The 20,488-nt window shown below is 34.4% G+C and overlaps 1 protein-coding gene, 1 long non-coding RNA gene and 1 other non-coding gene across 4 annotated transcripts in view; all 3 read left to right on the top strand.

Moving 5' to 3' along the window:
* The window catches only part of LOC141653110 (factor of DNA methylation 1-like), a 275,319-nt gene that overhangs the window by 9,275 nt on the left and 245,556 nt on the right, over positions 1 to 20,488 (top strand). The gene's annotated exons all lie outside the window — the stretch shown is intronic.
* Positions 3,590 to 3,696, top strand: LOC141654508 (small nucleolar RNA R71). Its single transcript, XR_012548066.1, has one exon. It is a non-coding gene; the product is annotated as a small nucleolar RNA R71 (small nucleolar RNA).
* Positions 11,840 to 14,961, top strand: LOC141652109 (uncharacterized). Its single transcript, XR_012546975.1, has 3 exons — positions 11,840 to 12,139; positions 12,239 to 12,296; positions 14,623 to 14,961. It is a non-coding gene; the product is annotated as an uncharacterized LOC141652109 (long non-coding RNA).

The following is a 20,488-nucleotide window of genomic DNA, read 5'->3' as shown; positions in this document are numbered from 1 at the left end:
GTCGGCTACCACATTCTCAACTCTCTTTTTGTCTCTTATCTCCATATCAAACTCTTGTAGTAGTAGTATCCAACGAATCAACCGAGGCTTGGACTCCTTTTTGATGAGTAGGTGTTTCAAAGCGGTATGATCGGTGTGCACTATCACTTTAGCTCCTACCAAATAAGCCCGGAACTTCTTCATAGCAAAAACCACCGCTAAGAGTTCCTTCTCCGTTGTGGAGTAGTTGGTTTGAGCTTCATCAAGAGTTTTGCTAGCATAATGAATTGCATGTAATTTCCCATCCTTCCTTTTGCCTAAGACCGCGCCCAAGGTTTGATCACTTACATCGCACATTAGCTCAAATGGCAAGTTCCAATCCGGAGGTTGTATGATTGGAGCACTTGTCAAAGTTTCCTTTAACCTATCAAAAGCATCAAGACATCGGTTAGAAAACACAAAGGGGGTATCCTTGGCTAATAATTCGGTCAAAAGTCTCGCAATTTTGGAGAAGTCCTTGATGAAGCGGCGATAAAAGCCCGCATGACCAAGGAAACTTCTTACCTCCTTGCCATTGGTGGGGTGTGGGAGACTAGCAATGACCTCAACCTTAGCCTTGTCAACTTCAATTCGACGATTGGGCACCATGTGCCGCAACACAACACCTTCTTGTACCATGAAATGACACTTTTCCCAATTAAGCACTAGATGACATTCTTGACACTTGTTCAAAATTTTCTCCAAATTTGCCAAACAACTTTTAAAACATTTTCCAACAACCGAAAAATCATCCATAAAAACCTCCATTTCTTGTTCAACAAAATCGGAGAAAATGAACATCATAGCCCTTTGAAAAGTAGATGGTGCATTACATATGCCAAATGGAATCCTCCTATAGGCATAGGTGCCAAATGGACATGTGAAGGTAGTCTTCTCTTGATCACTTGGATGGATAGGGATTTGGAAGAATCCCGAGTAACCATCCAAGAATCAAAAGTAGTTATGTTGAGCCAATCTCTCCAACATTTGGTCCATGAATGGTAAAGGAAAGTGATCCTTCCGGGTGGATTTGTTCAATTTTCTATAGTCCACACACATCCTCCACCAGGTTACCGTTCTAGTGGGAATAAATTTATTTTTATCATTTCTCACTACCGTCATTCCTCCCTTTTTTGGAACTACATGAACCGGGCTTACACACCTACTATCCGAAATAGGATAGATAATACCGGCATCAAATAGTTTGAGAACCTCTTTTCTCACAACTTCTTTCATTATGAGATTAAGCCTTCTTTGTGCCTCAATGGAGGAAGCATCCTCATTTTCAAGCAAAATTCTATGAGTGCACAAAGAGAGACTAATCCCTTTGAGGTCACCAATTGAGTACCCAAGGACACATTTAAACCTTTTTAGCAAAGAAAGTAGTTTTTAGGTTTGGGTGTCATCAAGTTCACTATTGATGATGACGGAAAAAGTCGAGTTATCACCCAAGTACTCATATCTTAAGGAAAGGGGAAGGGGTTTAATTAAGTTCAACCGTAGGAGGAGGCGTGGAACTCTCCTCCTTCTTACCAACTTCCAACATTTCAAACTTGGGAGATTTCTCATGAATTGGAGCTTTGTCCAACATCCACACATATGCAAGAGTTTCAACATCTTTATCATCAACTTCATACCCATTGACAAGACAAGTTTCCAAAGGATCCATAGAGGAAGCTTTTGGAGTATGCTCCTCCACGGGATTCTCTAGAATCTCCACAATACAACAAGTGTCACCCATAGATGGAGCTTCCATAGACTTGGTGAGCTCCAATTCCACTTTGTCTTCACCCACTTGCAAATATATCTTGCCACTCTTCACATCAATCATTGCTCCACCGGTGGCTAGACATGGTCGCCCTAAAATAATAGGCACATTGTTATCTTCGGGCATGTCCATGACAAAGAAGTCGCATGGAATCACGAGTTTTCCAACCTTCAAAGGAACATCTTCAATTACACCCAAGGGATACTTAACCGAACGGTCGGCTAGTTGTAGGGAGATCCTTGAAGGCTTCATATCTTCAAATTGTAGCTTCTTAAATAAGGAAAGAGGCATTAAGCTAACACTTACCCCCAAGTCACACAAAGCTCTCTTTATCTTCACCCCTTGGATAGAACAAGGAATAGAAAAGCTTCTCGGGTCTTTAAGTTTGCTAGGAAGTTTGTTAGTCAGGATTGCACTACATTCCCTAGAGAGGTTAATGGATTGGACTCCTTCACTCTTCCTTTTCACAGTGATAAGTTCCTTTAGAAACTTCCCATAACTAGAGATTTCGGTTACCATGTCAAGAAATGGTATGGTAACATTCATGCTTTTCAAAATTTCAATGAACTTCTCATATTTCTTCTCAAGTCTTAGCTTTGTAAGCCTTTGTGGAAAGGGAATTGGTGCAACATACTCCCTTATAGGTGGAGTAGGTTCTTTGGCTTTTGTTGGAATCGGTTCATCTTCCTTTGGTGGGTCAACCATCTCCACTTCTATTGAATTCTCCACCTCAACTTCACCTTCTACTACAACTTCAACTGGTTGCTCTTTCATTGCTTCACTAGATACCCTTTTCCTCTTCCACTTTGGAGATTTCTCAACCTCCTCCAATTGCCTCCCACTTCTCAAGAATACCTCATTCATCTCCCTTGGGTTAACCGTGTTACCCGAAAACCTCCCCGAATTTTGAGCCAATTGACTCAATTGTTGTGAAATTTGAGCTACATGGGTTTCCGTTGCTTTTTGGGATGCTCTTATTTCATCATTAACCCGGCTTTGTGAGGCAATGTGGTTGTCAAGCTTTGAGTCGGAGTTTTGGTTAGCAATCACCAATTGCTCAAAGGCTTGCTCCCAAGAAGGTTTTTGAGGGGCTTGGAAGTTTTGGTTGTTGAAGTTTTGGTTTTGAGGTTGGAAATTTTGATTTTGAGGTTGGTTGAAATTTTGTCCCTTGAAACCCCCAAATGATTGTTGGTTTTGAGTGATAAATTGTTTTCCTTGAAAACCGGGTGTAATTTGTCTTTGGAATTGTGGGTTTTGATTGAACCTTTGTTGTTATGGTGAGGAAGTAGTTGGGTTTTGGATGTTTTGTGAGGCATAAGACAAGAGAGGATGAGTTCTTTTTCCATTGACAAATTGGTTGTTTTTGTTGTTGAACCCTTGCCTTGCACTTGTGGATTCCCAAAAACTCCATTCACTTGCTCATAGCACTCCTCTTGGATGGGTGCAATCAAGGGACACCCAATTGGAGTATGCCCTTGTTCCCCACACAATTCACAAGATAAGACTTGCCTCATGTCGGAGCTTGAAGGTTTGGAATTTAACAAAGCCACTTGTTGGGTAAGTTCATCTAGAATTACCTTAACCTCCACATTCAACACCGCACTAAGATCCTTGTTCTTGCTCTTTCTCACTTGCCTATCACTTCCCCATTCCATAATCCATGATGCCATCTCCTCGATTAGCTCCTTTGCCGCTTTATGCCCCAAAATGTCTAAGGCACCTTTTCCCGACCCCGCATCTAATGAAAGCCAAAGGTCTTGGACTAACCCCTTGTAAAAATTGTTTACTAGCTCGGCCTCGGATATGCCGTGGTGGGGGCATAACCGTTGGAGTCTCTTATACCTCTCCCATGCCTCATATAAGGTCTCATCCTCTTCTTGAGTAAAGCTTTAAAGTTCGTTCTTAACTTTTGCCGTTCTTGAGGGGAGGAAGTACTTGTTCAAAAATGTCGAAGCTAACTCATCCCATATCTTGAAGGAATCCGCATCACAATTCTTTAACCAATCCTTGGTCGAACCCCTAAGTGAACGGGGGAACAACCTAAGGCGTACCGCATCATCGGAGACCCCATTCATCCTGTACATGTCGCAATTCTCAAGGAACTCATTGAGATGGTCATTAGGGTTTTCTAAGGGATCTCCTCCAAATTGGTTGCCTTGGACAAGGTTGAGCAAGGCATTTTTGATCTCAAAGTTATTAGCTTGAATTCTTGGCCTTTGGATGCTTGGGTTTACTATGTGCTTAGGAGTCATAGTCTCTCTTATCGGAACCGGATCACCCATGATGTTAGATTCTTCTACTTCTCCAAATGGATTCTCAAACACTTCAAAGGTTTCTTGTTGATCACTTTCTTCTACCGATGGTGTGTCTAGTAAACCTCTTATTCTTAGAGAATTTAGTCTTCTTGCCGTAGCCTCAATTTCAAGATCAATAGGATATGTTGGTTGACCTCTTCTTTGCCGCCTAATCATGCAAAAGACCTAAACACTTTAAAGAAAGGATTAGTAACAAAGGGACTTAGTCTAAACTAGAACAAAAACGATTAATATCTAGCCGTACTCCCCGGCAACGGCGCCAAAAACTTGACGGTTCAAGCTTAACCTCGCAAGTGAACGTGTGTAGTTGCACTACTTGATGGTCAAATCACAAGGAGTATGGGAGATTACCAATTGTTATTATTCTTAAGTTTAGCTAGGTCGAGGAAAATAGGTTTGATTGATAAATTGACTAAGTGAGCTATACTAAATGACATGCAAAAGAAACTAATTTAGCAACAACTAAATTAAAAGAAGAAGCTAATTGGAACAAGGATTTACTCAAGGTATAAAAGGCCTAGGGCACGATTCACTAATCATAGTTGTTTTAGCAAGACAACTAATAAAGGGGGTAACTTTGACAATAAGCATGGGGATTAATTGATTTCTACTCTTAAACATGCAATCATTCAACAAATCTATTAGGAAAGACTAATTAAACTAAGATGAGGAAAGATTAAAGCAAAAAGACACACACTTTAACACAATACCCCAAAGACTCAATCTTTGGAAGAGAACAACAATGGTGAACAAGGAAAAGATGAACAAAAGAGAGAAAAATAACAATCAAACAACAAAAGAGAAGAATTCAAGTATAAACAATTGAACAAAACTTAAAGGAAAATAAATGTAAACAAATGAAATTAAGGGAGAAAATTGTACCAATTCAATAGCAAGAAGGAAACTTGGATTGAAAATAAGAATGGAGAAATCTTCAATCTTGTTACAACCCAATTACTAAAACTAATTATATACTAATTATTGAAGGATTTAGTCTAATTAAGGAAAGATTAGCAATGTAAATAACAAAGTTTCAAACTTGGAGAAAGGAAATAATGTAGATCTAGGGTTGTGTGTCAAAATGAATTAGGGGAGGGGTATTTATAGTTTACAATCATTTGGGCCAAAAATTACAAGGAAATAGAAATGCGGAGAAGAGGAGTCTCGGCCGGCCGGCCGGCCGCCGGTCCTGGACCGGCTGGGAACCTCCTGGAAATTTCAGCTCCAATTAAAATGCCAGGTATGCTGAGCCGGCTGACTGGCCGCCATCTCTGGACCGGCCCCTTGGAGGGTCTCTCAGCCGGTTGACGCCGGTCAGCCGGCTGAGAGTCCTTTTTCGCCTTCCTTCAAGCTTCTTCCCTATACTTGCCTCGTGATGTTCTTAGCTAGCTTCTTTAGTCCCCTCGGATTCAAAACCTGCATGAAAAGACATAAAACTCATAGTATGGGACTAAAGTTACAAAATGCAAGCTAAAGAGGTCGAAACCGTCTAGATTCGGGGTAAAATGCATAGGGAAGAAGGGGAAAGTGATACCAAATATGCACTCATCAGACAATATACATATAGATAATGGTTTTGGTCTTTGATCATCGGGTTATGTGTTATCGTCAACTTCAGTGAGTCACACGGACCGAGTACCCACTAGGCAATGTATCAGCTTCATGTTAATTAGCGGCACAAATAATGTATATAGAAAGGTTATGGGAAAATGTATATATAATTGAGTTAATCATCATGCACATGAAAAGTAACAATTATAACTACCTGGATTAAAATGCTTGAAGAGCGTGAGAGAGTGCGGTTGTGGATAGGTCCAGGTGGGAAAGTGCTTGCTGGGAAGAGAGACTTGTGTAAGGTGAGAGTTTTAAGTTCCTTTTCCTTTTTCTTTTTTTTAGGCCTCACATAGATATGGCAAGTTAGGAGTTTATTGAGCCCGGTACAAACTATAAAATGGGCCCTAAAGGCCTCAATAGGGCCCTCTCTGACACTTTAGAGATCCGATGAGACCATTAAACATGAGCCCATAGCGTTATTTATGAATTAAATTGTCGCCTATAAGTGTATTATGTAGATAACCATCGTCAATTTTTTTATGTTTTGACGTTATGGTAACGAGTTTCGGTTTGAAAGAAGATAGTAGTGACACATTTACACATACTATCTATAAAAATTATTAAAAGGCTAGCCTAAAAATGCCACGCAGACAATGCCGCATGTGATGAAAAAAAGCCACGTACACAATAACAATGTGACTTGGCAAACTAATATGACATAGATTATCAATTTATTATTATATTGCATTAATTTAATTCACTTATTTCCTTTAAAAATCCATCCATATTTCATTAGCTTTAAACTTAATTAACTCAAAAAAAAACTACAATAAAAAAATACACATTAACTATAAGTAATAATTTCAAGATATTTCATATGAGGTAGTATTATATGTATTCGAAATAAAAAAAAACTGAATCCATAAGAAATTAAGAACGAAGAAGAATAAATGAAGTTGAAAACAAAAAAATTTGTATTGTCACTAATTCACTACTTTTTTTTTGAAAGGCACTAATTTACTATTGTTGTTACTATAACTTTGTAGTATATAAAAGATATTTTACAGAACTAATTAATAGACAAATGAGTATTAAAGATCATATAAATATTTTCTTAGGAAAATATAAAATATATGGAAAAGAAAATATTTATTTAATTTAAGTAATTTACAAACAAATTATGTAAATACTTAAGTGAAATTAAACACTAATAATAGAATTTTAAAAGGGCAGTAATACCGTGTATGTTCATGAAATTATTTCACGTAAAGGATAAGGTTTTGGAAAATATAAAATATATGAAAAAGAAATATTTATTTAATTTAAGTAATTTACAAACAAATTCTGTAAATACTTAAGTAAATTAAATACTAATAATAAAATTTTAAAAGGCTAGTAATTTAGTTCATGAAATTATTTCTCGTAAAGGATAAAGTTTTGTAAAAAAAAAAAAAAATTGCATTGTTTAGCAATATATTTAGTAAGTAAAACTAAAATAATTATATTTATAATTTTGAGTTCATGGTGAATTTAAATGAGATCTTCTCCATTCCACTTTTATTGTTTAATTATCCTTTAATATTTATTCCAAATTAAATGTTTTTCCAAATTTAGAATGATAATTGACTTAACTATTAGTATCTATACAATATAATAAAAAAGTAAGATGAGTAGTTTATTATTTGACATGTGTCATGTTAAACAATTTTAAGTGCCACATTTATGTTATTTTTCTTTGCATTTTATTAGGAATAGTAAGAGACTATGAGTTGGTATGTATAAATTATGACACAATGAATTATCATAATTAAGTTTATTAGTGAAATTATGATATAATGAATTTGCATAAGTAAGTGTATTAGTGGTGACTTTTCACTGGCTCACCGAGTTTGTATAAATATCTCCTCATAGAGAAATAAGAGAACCAAGCAAATACAAAATTAATATTATAACTCTCTAAAGTTAAACACATTTTATATCATCTATAAATATTATTAAAAGGCTAGACATTAAACGTCACATAGACAAATGTGACATGGCAATAATTAATTGTAACGTGGCAAAATATAGTCCACATGGAAATACTAGCATAGTAGTATACATGAAAAAAAATTATCAATTCCACATTTAAAAGTTACTCTCATAATTAATGGTAAAAAACTAAATTTAAATAATTTTAATTTCATAGGATAATTTTTAAATCACTCTCATGCAAAGTGGATTTAATAATAATAATAATCTATAAATATAATTAAAAAGTAAGCCAAACTATCAACCATCAACTATATGTCTTATTTTAATTTCATAAGATAATTTATAAACCACTTTCATGGAAACCTTTTACATCACATTTCTCCTTGCTCCATATTTATGTATGTAAAATCAATAACTCTATAATCTAAATACAAATCTATATATCTAACTTAAAGGCATGCTAAATTACCTATCATAATCTACATGTCATATCTATACAATAATATAAAAAGGCTACATTGAGCATATGTATAAGACATGCGACATCGTAGAATCACTAAGAAACTTTCATTTGATAATATGTGACTAATTAATAATATTCATTCATAGAACTAAGATATAATACTTACTAGGTAGTATCCCGTGCTTCGCACGGTCTGTTTTTATATTTTATTATTATAATTGAAGGAAAAATTATATAATTGATATATAACATTTAATATTTTACTTAAATATAAAATGATTAACCTTTTTCAATTTTTTTTTTACTGATTTACTTCAAAGTATTTTTAAATAAAATATATAAAGTAAGTAATAGACAATGGTTTATAAATGGTACCGTGTATACAACATTTATTTGAGAATAACTAAAAAGAGGAATTATGATTCCTATTTTCTCACATCTCTTATAACAAAAATGTCCTTAATAATCAATTAAATTGTGATTATTCATATGCACTTCTTGCCACAATGTGCATACCTATTCTTTACCACAATGTGTATACCCACTTGAAATCATGATAATCTCGTCTTTTCAATTTCAATTAAACAAAAGAAATTGACCATAGTGTGTATACCCACTTGAAATCATGATATTTCTCGTTTCTTTTCAATTAAACAAAAGAAATTGCATACAAAAGAACTATGTGGAATTCAATGCTTAAATTATCTTATAAAACCCTCAATTTGCATGATAAGCTTTTAAAATTTTGTTATCATAACTCCACGGTATAAAAATATTTAAATTGTATTTTGACAATTTAAATTTTGTATGAATATAATTTTTAGATACATGCGAAAAATAAATAAAAATAATGTATATACATACCCAACTCTTACGTAAATTTGTTTGTATTATACTACATACATGCATTTAAATTAAAAAAATGTAGTACATTTCATCTTTGGGGAGTACACATTCATTGAATTTATATTTTAATAACTCTAATGAAATTATATTCATACGGTAGGATTTTTCGCGATAAATTTTAAAATTTTAGTTTCTTAAGTTTCCTCAAAATATTTTTAAAATTAACTATATTATTTATTTAATTTAATCTCATAAATAATTTTATTAAATTATTGTTGATATTGATGCTACATTAATGCTTGTAATTAATAACTAAGATGTCATTAATGGGTGTATTTAAGGCTGAATATGCCATGTGTCACATCCATAGCTTCCCAACCCAGTTTTATATATATATATATATATATATATATATATATATATATATATATATAAGATTATCACGTTTATGACCCCTTATTGGTAAATTATATCATGCTCCCAGGAGTAGGAAGTATGATACTCCCAGGGAGTTATTGAGAAAAAAAATAAAAAATAAAAAAATTATAAAAACAACCACCCACTAATCCACTATGTTACAATTCAGTTACACTGCTCATCTAATACTTATGTTATTCTACAAAAACTCTATCATTGATCTATTACTACTCAATTACATAAATTTCATGTTTTTTGGCCAAATTATTTTTCATTATTCGCTTTGCTACTGTCTATGGAGCAAAACATTCATGATTATTATTCTGTTTATTTGAACGAGTCCGCAAATCAAGATATCGACATTCACAAAATATAAATAAGTGATATATTCACATGTTATATATTGTGAATATGAGGTTTATGTTTTGCGTATATGTAATCTATATGCGATGAATACGTAATTATATTTTATGAATATGTAGTTATACTTTGTGAATATATGTTAAGTTATGTTAGATTAATATTTATGATATTTATTTGTGAATATGTTTATCATATTGTGTGAATATGTTTATTAATTGGGTGAGTATGTGAGTTTTAATTTGAGAATAAGAAGTTTGATTTATATGAATATGTCAACTATGTAATGTGAATATTCTATTGTTATGAACATGTCAATTATATGATGTGAATATGCGAGTAAAATTTAAATAAACACCAAAATATTTCAAATGTGATCTCAAATTATAGAGGAATCAAAATCACGAATAATGGTATAATTTTTATATTTTTCTAATTTTTCTAATTTATGAAATTTAAGTTTTAAGGGTTTTAAAAAACTAAATTAAAGTATAGGAGTATGATGTACCATACACCCAGGTGTATGGTAAAATGATTGCCCCTTATTCATCTCTAACTCTTCATTTTCTCTTTAGCTCTTCCTTTTCCTTTTTGATGATTCCTTTCTCCCCCTAAAATTTAACTCCTTATTTGATGCTAAGTTAATATAAGTAAAGTCTTTAAAATAAGCACTTTTATTTTTTACCCTCTTTTTGTAACCTTTTGGCATATTCATATATTATTGAAACTTTCCATTGCATATAATTTTTATTAATCATTTGCATTCGTGAAAAAAATAAAGTTATATCATACATAAGATTTGTGTTTTATTTGGTATTGTTTAAATAACTTTTATTGATGTCAATTTGTATTTCTCACCTTGATTTATTTTTGCAGATGGAATGGTACAATTTTCTTATTATTGCAAAGTTGGATTGTGCAGTTAATTACGTTATACATAAGGTATGTTCTACGAGTTTTGTTTGTGTAATTTATATAAGCTTATTGTAAAATGCACAGTTTTTTGTAATTTATCCACTAATATCGCTTTGTGGTAGATTTATTTTATACTATCTTTGTAACACCCGCGAATTTTTCATTTTGACAATTATAATTTATTTAACTGTTCGATTACTTTATTTCTCATTTTTAAATTATTTAATTTAATTAATCTCCTTTTGAACATAAATTTTATAAAAGTTACATTTTCACAAGCTTGTTTATATAAAATAAATATTTTTGTCGGATAATATTAATAGCGATAATAATAAAGCCCCGTCTTAAATTATAGTAGGTTTAAGGCGAATTTCCGTCTAGTAATAGACCGTCACATTTTCATATGTGAAACTATTTTTAATCTCGACCAATTAAAGGTTGACAACACTCATACCTCCTTCTTGCACTCTACAGTTACATAACCCTTTTATTATTATAATAATTATTATTATTTTTATTTTTATTTTTATTTTTATTTTTTTTTATAGAAGGATGCGCGCAGCTTTCATTAAAAGAAAAATAAAAGTTTACATGAAATTGGTGGGGAGCCGAGAGACAATCTGGGCTCCCACACCCTTAGCAATAGCAAAGCTAAGTCTAGTAAAAATGTAAGCGGCCACCCGAGCCCCCGCATCCTGAGATACCGAGAATTTCTGGATCCGCTTGAGCAAGGCAACAACATCCGAACCCAGCTCCCCAAGTGAAGAGAAAGAGAAAGGAAGGAAACCATAACCCGCTACCGCGCACAAAACCCCATACTTAGCACACTTTCGCCGAGCAAAGATCGGCGACAACCCGGCCAGGGCACAAAATCCGTCATCTCGATCGAGTCGAAGGAGAAAGAACATGTCAAGTCAACGCACACATCACGCCCCCTGTCCCAAGAATAAAGCAGTAAATCCACAGGACGAAGAGAGCCACCATGTCCATCAACCAAACCGATATCAACCGGGACTCAGAAACTAGATCCTGAGACCCATTCTGGAATAACAGTATTCATAAAATATGTGGTTGAATTCGATGCAAGCACAGAACGCGGTTACTGATGGCTTGGTTGAAAGTCCCCCGCTTAGGAAAGGCTTTATAGGTGAGACGTAATATTCGAGCCTGTAGTCTATCTAAATGACTTCTGCCTATGACCTCGGCTTAAATGTCTGATTGGAATTTGAGATTTGTCTTTTATTTAATGATTGGAATTCAAAGAATACTCCTCGTCTGAAAAAGCGGATAAAAAGATTATTATACTCTACCCGTCCCCACCCCCATTCATTTCTCTGTCTTCCTTTCTCGAGAGAGAGCTGCCAGTAAAACAAAACCACAACAAATTTAAGCAGAGTGTTCATACGCCATTTCCACCGAGAGTAAACCTCAGATCCCGACTTCGTTTCTCAATATTTTCCTCTAATTTTTGTACCATTCTCCTCCTTACTTCCTCCTTCATCTTTCAAGGTAATAAAGTCTCACTTTTGTGACGGTTTTGTTGTTCGCCGTCTTATAAAAGTTTCGATTTTTGCCTCAATCCTTTCTTTTTCTTGCTCTCTGATGAAGGATTTGAAGACCCGGAGCAGTTTGAGTCGGAAATCGTGCTCGTTGAGGAAGTTATAAGGTAACGGTGATAGGTTACTCGACAAAGTGTCGAAATCTCACCCTTTTTACTCGGTTTCATACCTTATTTGTTGTAAAGTTTGGCTCTTTAAGTTCCTCTTATGTGTGTGACTGAAGTATGAGCTTATTAGCCTTTCACTTGCTGGTTTGTAGTAATTTCCATGGGATTTGGATGTGAAGGGTGCGGCTGGGATTGAGATTCCGTCTCAGAAACAATCTGTTCTACTTGACCTTTTCGAGTATTGCTAGGATTGAATTTAAAAGTTATTATTCATACTTTAGTTGCGCCTTGTTTCCGTCTCATTTCCGTCTTAATTTCCGTCTGAAAATTGAGCTGAAATAGGACTGTTTTGACATAGAATACCCTGTTAGATCTCAGTTCTGCTTGTTTATGTGTATTTGGAGTTATGTATTCAGATTTCAGAGCATTTGGGTGTGAATTTCTGTTTGCTTTCATCATTCTTTAATATTCTTGGTGTAATAAGAAGTCCATTTTCATTCTTTGTGTCATTAATAGCAAATAGCAAATGCCAAATATTTCCTGCACTTCATTGTGGTATCACGATACACTCTTATGGCGCAAAAGGTTCAGTTGATTGGTTCATGTTATTTGTGTTTGTAATTTTGTATGTGTTGTCTTTTAAGTCGCGCTTATTAATGTTGGGTCATTACTCTTTTATGCAGTTTCTATTATTGGTTCAACTCCATTTTCTTTTAAGTTGCATTTTTAATATTGTGTCATCAGTCTTTTGAATCATGCTTTATATTTGGCATTTAAATTTGTGTTTGGTTTATTTAAAACCCGTCTCATGTTTTATATAACGTAATTCGTTAAATATCGCTCTCTCACATGTGTTATTTGTTGGGCTCATTTGACCTTGTTGTTGGGCTTAATGTGATTTAATTATTGGACTCCTTATAGTTTGTTTATTGGAGTCATAAATTAGTCACTTGGACTTGGTCACATTTTATCCCGTATATTTCATATAACGTAAATTATTCATTATCGCTTATCATATTTTATTTAACCGGCATGTTAATTTGAGTGGGTTTGTCTTGTTAATCTGATTGGACTTGTATAGCTTGCTTGTTGGGCTAAGTTTGTTCTATTCATTGGACTTAGGTACGCCGCTCTCGTTGGCCGTACTGCCGAGAGTTGGTTACGATACTCTTTTGATACCTCTCTCGTTGGCCGTACTGCCGAGAGTTGGTTACGATACTCTTTTGATACCTCTCTCGTTGGCCGCACTGCCGAGAGTTGGATATCTTATTTTATTTACGCCGCTCTCGTTGGCCGTACTGTCGAGAGTTGGTTACGATACTCTTTTGATACCTCTCTCGTTGGCCGTACTGCCGAGAGTTGGTTACGATACTCTTTTGATACCTCTCTCGTTGGCCGCACTGCCGAGAGTTGGATATCTTATTTTATTTACGCCGCTCTCGTTGGCCGTACTGCCGAGAGTTGGTTACGATACTCTTTTGATACCTCTCTCGTTGGCCGCACTGCCGAGAGTTGTATATCTTATTTTATTTACGCCGCTCTCGTTGGCCGTACTGCCGAGAGTTGGTTACGTTACTCTTTTGATACCTCTCTCGTTGGCCGCACTGCCGAGAGTTGGATATCTTATTTTATTTACGCCGCTCTCGTTGGCCGTACTGCCGACAGTTGGTTACTATACCCTTTCGACACCTCTCTTGTTGGCCGTCCTGCCGAGAGTTGGATGTCTTATATGAGTAGTAAAGGTCTTGCTTGGTTATAGATATTGGTATCTATCTTTTGTGCCTCGTGTTGTTAGTCTTGGTCCTATCGGATACTAGAGGTGAGATGCAAGCCTTCTAGTTGCGATGTGATCGCCGGGATTGATGTTCCCATCCGTCCTTATGGTGAGATGCAAGCCATAAGTATGAATGTGACATTAGTAGCCACGTCCCGTGCAATGTTTGTTAAAAGGTTTTAAAAGTAACGGCTACAGTTTCTATTTGATCCCTTACTTGACTGCTTCACATGATTCGGATTCTAATCTCATATCTATGTTCTATTTCCTTGAAATGCGTGCTTTTGTATAAATGACCGTATTCTTGTCTTTTATATTATTTAATTGTCTCACATGAATAGTTGATTCTTTATTATGCTAATGTTGATCTATCTTGTCCATCTCATTTAATTGTCATGTTTAATTATAAACTTGATGTTCATATCTTTTGTAAGTGTCTTACATGACTTACCTGTTTTAGTTCTTTGTTATGTTCGCTTCGACATATTGTGGCTGGGAGAACCTTGAGTTACTCCCCACTGACTGTGGCGTTCATGTTTGCATGAATGACAGGTTGTGAAGATGCTTACGTGGGGAAGACGTGTGGGCTAGCGAGAACTAAACCCTTGGACCTTAGTTTGCTAGTTTAGAAACCCTTTAATTGTTTATTCGTGGGATATCTTTTCCCCGCTTCCTTGACTCGGGTTGTAATAACCTAAGTTTGTCTATTGTTGTCTTTGTTTCATTTCATTTTTGGCACCCGCGTGTTAATCTTTAACTAGTAATAAAAAGTTTTTAAAATATCATAAATTTTCGCTTTAATTTATTAGTTATATTTTCCGCTTTATCGCGGGGTGTCACAATCTTTATGTAAATCCTCTTACAAGATTAATTAAATTATCGTTAAATGTATGTTTGTTTCTTTTCTCTATTTTTGTAGGTGATGCTTCATTTGTCTTCTCATAATATTAACATAGTGTGTGAAAAAAAAACTACATGGGAAATGTGTAGGCAACAGAAGGATTTAGTTGAACAAAAACTTGATATTCGTCCTTGAACCATGTTCTAATGATATTAAAACTTATTTGGTACGTAATTGTCTCACTTGATATAAAAACAAAATATTTTTAGTTTTTAATTCGAATTTAGAGGATCTTAGTAAATTATTTTTTTTATAACTCTGTTTTTGTAAAAAAAAAAAATACAATATAGTTAAAAGGCTACTTAAAACATCTAATTTTAATTCACGTGTCATTTTTATATTGGTTAATATTAAGGCTACATCAGACTTATTTATTAAAATTCTTCATAAGATTTACTAATATTTTTTTATGGAAATCATAATACCGATCATGATTTAAATTATAAAAATTAATTAACAATTTACTCTCATCATTTAAATCGTACCATTTGTCCATCTAACTCTTCATTAACCCTAGAGATAGTAGTTAAAAGGTCTTATATGTAGTAAATAAAAAGTCTAATAATTTGAGTTATAAAGTTACTAATAATATTTTTTAGTGGAAACCATAAGATCATGTACTAAATTACAAAAATAAATTAAGAATTTACTCTCATTATTTAAAATTTAAATCGTAAAATTTATCCATATAATTCCTCATTAGTAATAAAGATAGTAGCTAAAAGGTCTTATATGTGGTAAATGAAAAATCCAATAACTTGGATTATAAAGCTTCACAATTTCTCATATTGTTACTTTTGATTTATTTCAAAACCATCTTAAATATTGTAATTAGCACACTTGCGAAAAAGTGAAAAATAAGGTGTATATGTGCATGTGATTCAAACGTTCATAGTCTTCTTAAAAGTACTCCATATTTCTATCTTTTAAGATATTAAAATTTTAAACGTTTAATAAGTTGTATAGTTAGTTTTGTAATTAAGATGATACTTATTTAATTTTAATTTTAATTTTAATTTTAACTATCTCAATTTGCAGATTATTGATTGTGAGGAGGCTATTAAAAAGTGGAGATTACATGTTTGGATCTAAATGTGAAAAACGAAAACATATTTTTTACTTGTTTAGTTGGCTTACAAAGCATCACCATTCATCATCGGCGAGATTCTCTATTTTACATATATATTTTCGATAAAAATTATAGATTTTGAGGAAAACTTAAATTAATAGTATCTATTTAACTTGTATTAAAATATATGGAAATAAAATTCAAATTAAAACTTCTATCTATATTACTATGATCATGAAAAATAATGTAAAAGAAGTAAATATTTACAAATGTTTGGTTTATAGCTTATTCGTGATAAAAAAAATATTTTATATTTTAGTCATGGATCATGTGAAATGTACATTGAAGACAAACATTTCATCCGTCTCCGTTTTATTGTGCTTTGGAAATCAATGGTTCAATTTCATGTAAACTAGTTTGAAATCCCGTACTTCGTACAGGTTAATTACCTTGATTATTTTAAAACTAAGTTATAGAACATTATCGAATAGGTGTTTCGAAATTCAAATCCGAGTGTCACATAATTCTAAAAAAAATGAAATATCCTAATCCCTTATGATCTCTTGATACGTACTTGATTCTAAGCATTAAGTAGCCTCTAAAGCTTTGTTATCTCGAATTTTAACAAAATTTACTTAGTACTAATCATCATAAGTGTAAGGTAATCGGGGCACTTTGATAGCCCTTATGATTAATATAAATACAGGTGTGAAATTAATGAATAATTTACATTTGCTGTGATTTGTGAGGGGGAATAAAGCAAATGTAAACTATTGACTGAGACGGAGAGAGTATATATTTTGTTTGAACCATATACCTACCCTTCAAATATGGACAATTTACTTACACATGTCATGCTTTTAAATTAGTCATTTTAAATATTTCTGTTCAATTAATCTTCGAATTAATGATACGTCATTCCACCGTAAAAGCGTAAAAGATAAAGCCATCTATGTTTTTGGCCACTATGAGCAAACATACAATTTAGTGACAACAAAATTATAGTTTGTTAAATTTTAATTTTAACCCTTAATAATAGAAACTCTTAGGAGCTCTCTTTCACAATAGTTAAGTGACTCAAAAGATTTTGGGTTGATTCCCAAGTTTCAAGGATGACTTCTATTTATAATCATAAGATCACCCTACCTTATGCTAATCTTTCAATGTGGGACAATTCTACTATTTATACGTAGTATATTCACAACACCTCCATTATTTTTCAATGTGTTACAAATAACATACTAAGAAATACACCATGTTTTCCACACCTAGCTCGATATTCAACCCGAATCCCGAAATACGGACAATTGCTACTCATTATATCTAATAGTAGTTATATTTAATAATATGAGCAAATACTATATGTTAATATTCGTACGTTCAACATTCAATCCGATTAATAATGAGCAAATACTAACAAACTAATCTTATCTAGAGTCTAAAATTTTTCGCACGTATATAGGTAACATTTGTGCAATTTTATCTTATTGCTAACAAACTAATATTATCTAAAGTCCAAAGTTTTTCTTACGTATAAAATTAACATTTTTTTCTTACTTTTGTACACTATTAACAAGTAAGAAGAATCTTCTCATTTCCTCCCAATATATAAGATAAAATATATTCATATGAGATCTTGTTTTATTCATCTTTAGGAGTATATTAAAAATATCAAATTCTTATAATTTTTAAAAGAGTGTATCTAAAGATATTTGCGATGCAAAACGTGCGTTGCCAAATGTGAAAATAGAAATGTATCATTTGGAGTTGAATAGAGGGAGTAGTTTTACACAAATTTTCATTATAGACGGCGCATATCCGTCTATAGCTATAGACGGGCCAAATATCAACCAACTTTAAGCAAAACGGGCCAAATGTCACCACCTTAATGTCAAATGTCACCAGTGCCATTTCCTAAGCTACAACGGGTAGTTTATCACATGGAAATGGTACTGGTGACATTTGGCGTTAAGGCGGTGACATTGGCCCGTTTTGCTTAAAGTGGGTGGATATTTGGCCCGTTTATAGCTATAGATGGATATTCCCCGTCTATAATGAGACGCTTTGTAGTTTTTAAGGGTCAGACTCTCTAGATGAAAAAAATGTTAAAACTTGAAAAATTAACATTATGTAATGTTACTTTTAAAGTCTCTTATAAGAGTTATCTAAGACAATACTTAAGAGACTCAAAAGATTTTAGATTGATATTTAAGCTCCAAGGATTGACTCATATTTATAATCATAGGATCTGTAATACCCGCCCTTTTTAGAGACCCTTTGACCAGCGCTGACTGACCTTGGGAGCGGGATTAGTCTTAGAATTGCGTGCCAAAACCATCTTGGGTTGCGTGTCATGAGTGGTACTCGATAGAGTAGAGGCTACTCGATCGAGTAGCTAGGTTACTCGATCGAGTAGGGGGTCACTAGATCGAGTATGTTGGGTACTCGATCGAGTACCGAGTTTTCAGCGAGGGTTTTATATCGCGTTTTGTTAAATCCGCAAATCACTTCCACTACTTTCCTCCTATCCTTCAGTCGCCTCTTTCCCTTCCCTTCACCTCAAAACCTCCATGGAAGCCTTTTGAAGATCCTTGTGCCTTAGGAGAGCGTCACTTGTGTCGGGTAGCGGTCTTTTGCTGAGTTTTCTCCCTATAGGTATGTCATAATCATCATCCGTGTCTTTGTTCTTTGGAATTAGGGTTTGCTTGGTAGTAATAAATGATGGTGTTGTGCTTATAGGCTTTGCTTGATTGCTGGATATGTCATATGTTGGCATGGATTGGTTGCAGTTGCTTAAAGGTAGGTTCGCCTACTCAGTTTCTGTAGATGGTCTAGTATGTCGGTCGTTGTGGTTATATTGTGATTGCTTAGTATCGTAATTGTATTGTGACGACTGTGGTTGTGATTGTGGTTGTTGTCTCTGGTTCTCGAGATGCGTCTCGGCTGAGTGGGGTCACTTGCGGGAGTGACTTCACGCCCTAGTTTCGCCCTCCGTGGAACCCGCCACGGGAGGGGATGTGCACATTAATGGACAGGGTTATCGCTCATTATGAGGAGCGGGGATTTGGTGGGAAGGGCTGCGGTCCCCCACTGGCAGGGCTGGTCCAGTGGACAGTCAGTGACAGAGTTGGTTGGGTTATCGTGATTGTGTTTGGGACTGATAGCATTGTTTGTATTGATAATTGTAGTTGCCGTTGTCGTATCTTGTCTCAGTACTGACCTTGTGTGGTTGTTTGTTTGTTATGTGTCTGCCGTGATCCCTTATGGTGAGCAGTCGGTCTTAGCAGGTGTTGATGTTGTTGATAGCTGGAGTCCGGCCATGGATGAGTCTTCACGAGATTCGATAGTCGTAGCTAGTAGTCTTTGAGTTGTATCTTTCATATCGTTTATTGGTTTAAACCGCTTGTAATACAATATAATAGTTCATTTATCGACGTTTGATTATTACTATCCTCGGGCAACCGAGATGGTAACGCCCTTATATGCTAAGGAAGGCCTAGTTAAGGCTCCTCTGAATATGGGGGTGTTACAAAGTGGTATCAGAGCGACGATTTTGGAACCTGTAACAAATGAACATAATGAACGTAGGGAGTCTAATAAAATGAACCTGGTGTATGTATAATGGGAGCCCCAGCTGATGCTAGGTTTTGGGTGAGTAGGCACCCTCATTTCAAAATCTTGGCCCCATGACACTTAAGCCAGTCACATGGTATGAGAATGTGGAGTCCGTGTGTCTATGTGTAATATGTATGTTAATTGTGCCGGAGCTATCTCCGGTTAAGTCTTTGTTAGAAGTTAATAGGGGTGAGATAGTGGTATTTGGGCCGCGTATAGTAATCGTTGGTGAAATTAGTGGAGTTTTTGGAATGATTAGTGAGTTTATACGATGGTTATGAGATATGTGACGAAAGTTTCTGTAATAGAGATGCGTGAAAATGTGGAATTGAATGTCGCGACATGAAGAGTGAACATGTAGGTGTTTGCTATAAGTTAATGATGACGGAAGTCATATACGAGTTTATAAAACCTACCGTAATTACTATGATGATAGTTATAGTATAGTTGAGTTATAATTCGAGACATAGCACATAGTAATGCGTTTATGCCTTATTTGTTGGTTGAAATTTTTCCGCTGCGTAATATTTGATTCGTGCAAAATGAATTGCTTATGATAGAATGTAAGACATGATTGAATAATTTGTTTGAAAAGTATGTATTTATGTGATAAGGGAAAGAAAGAATTGATGTTAATTATATGCTTCAAATTGAAGTGAACACGAGTTTAGTAGTAACAAGTAAAGTAAGTTTAAGTGTAATGTGATGGCGTGATTATATTTATAGAAGATTCGGTAGCAGGTAAACCGAGTTGGGTAACTTGTATAGCGTAATGTGACGTACACCTTATTTGTTGAAGAATTACGTTTTGCGTGAGTAATGGTTGTAATCCG

The sequence above is a fragment of the Silene latifolia genome, chromosome 4, assembly GCF_048544455.1.
Source record: "Silene latifolia isolate original U9 population chromosome 4, ASM4854445v1, whole genome shotgun sequence".
Classification (NCBI taxonomy): domain Eukaryota; kingdom Viridiplantae; phylum Streptophyta; class Magnoliopsida; order Caryophyllales; family Caryophyllaceae; genus Silene; species Silene latifolia.
Note: the sequence above shows the minus strand (reverse complement) of the source record. Positions and strands in the feature narration are given on the sequence as shown.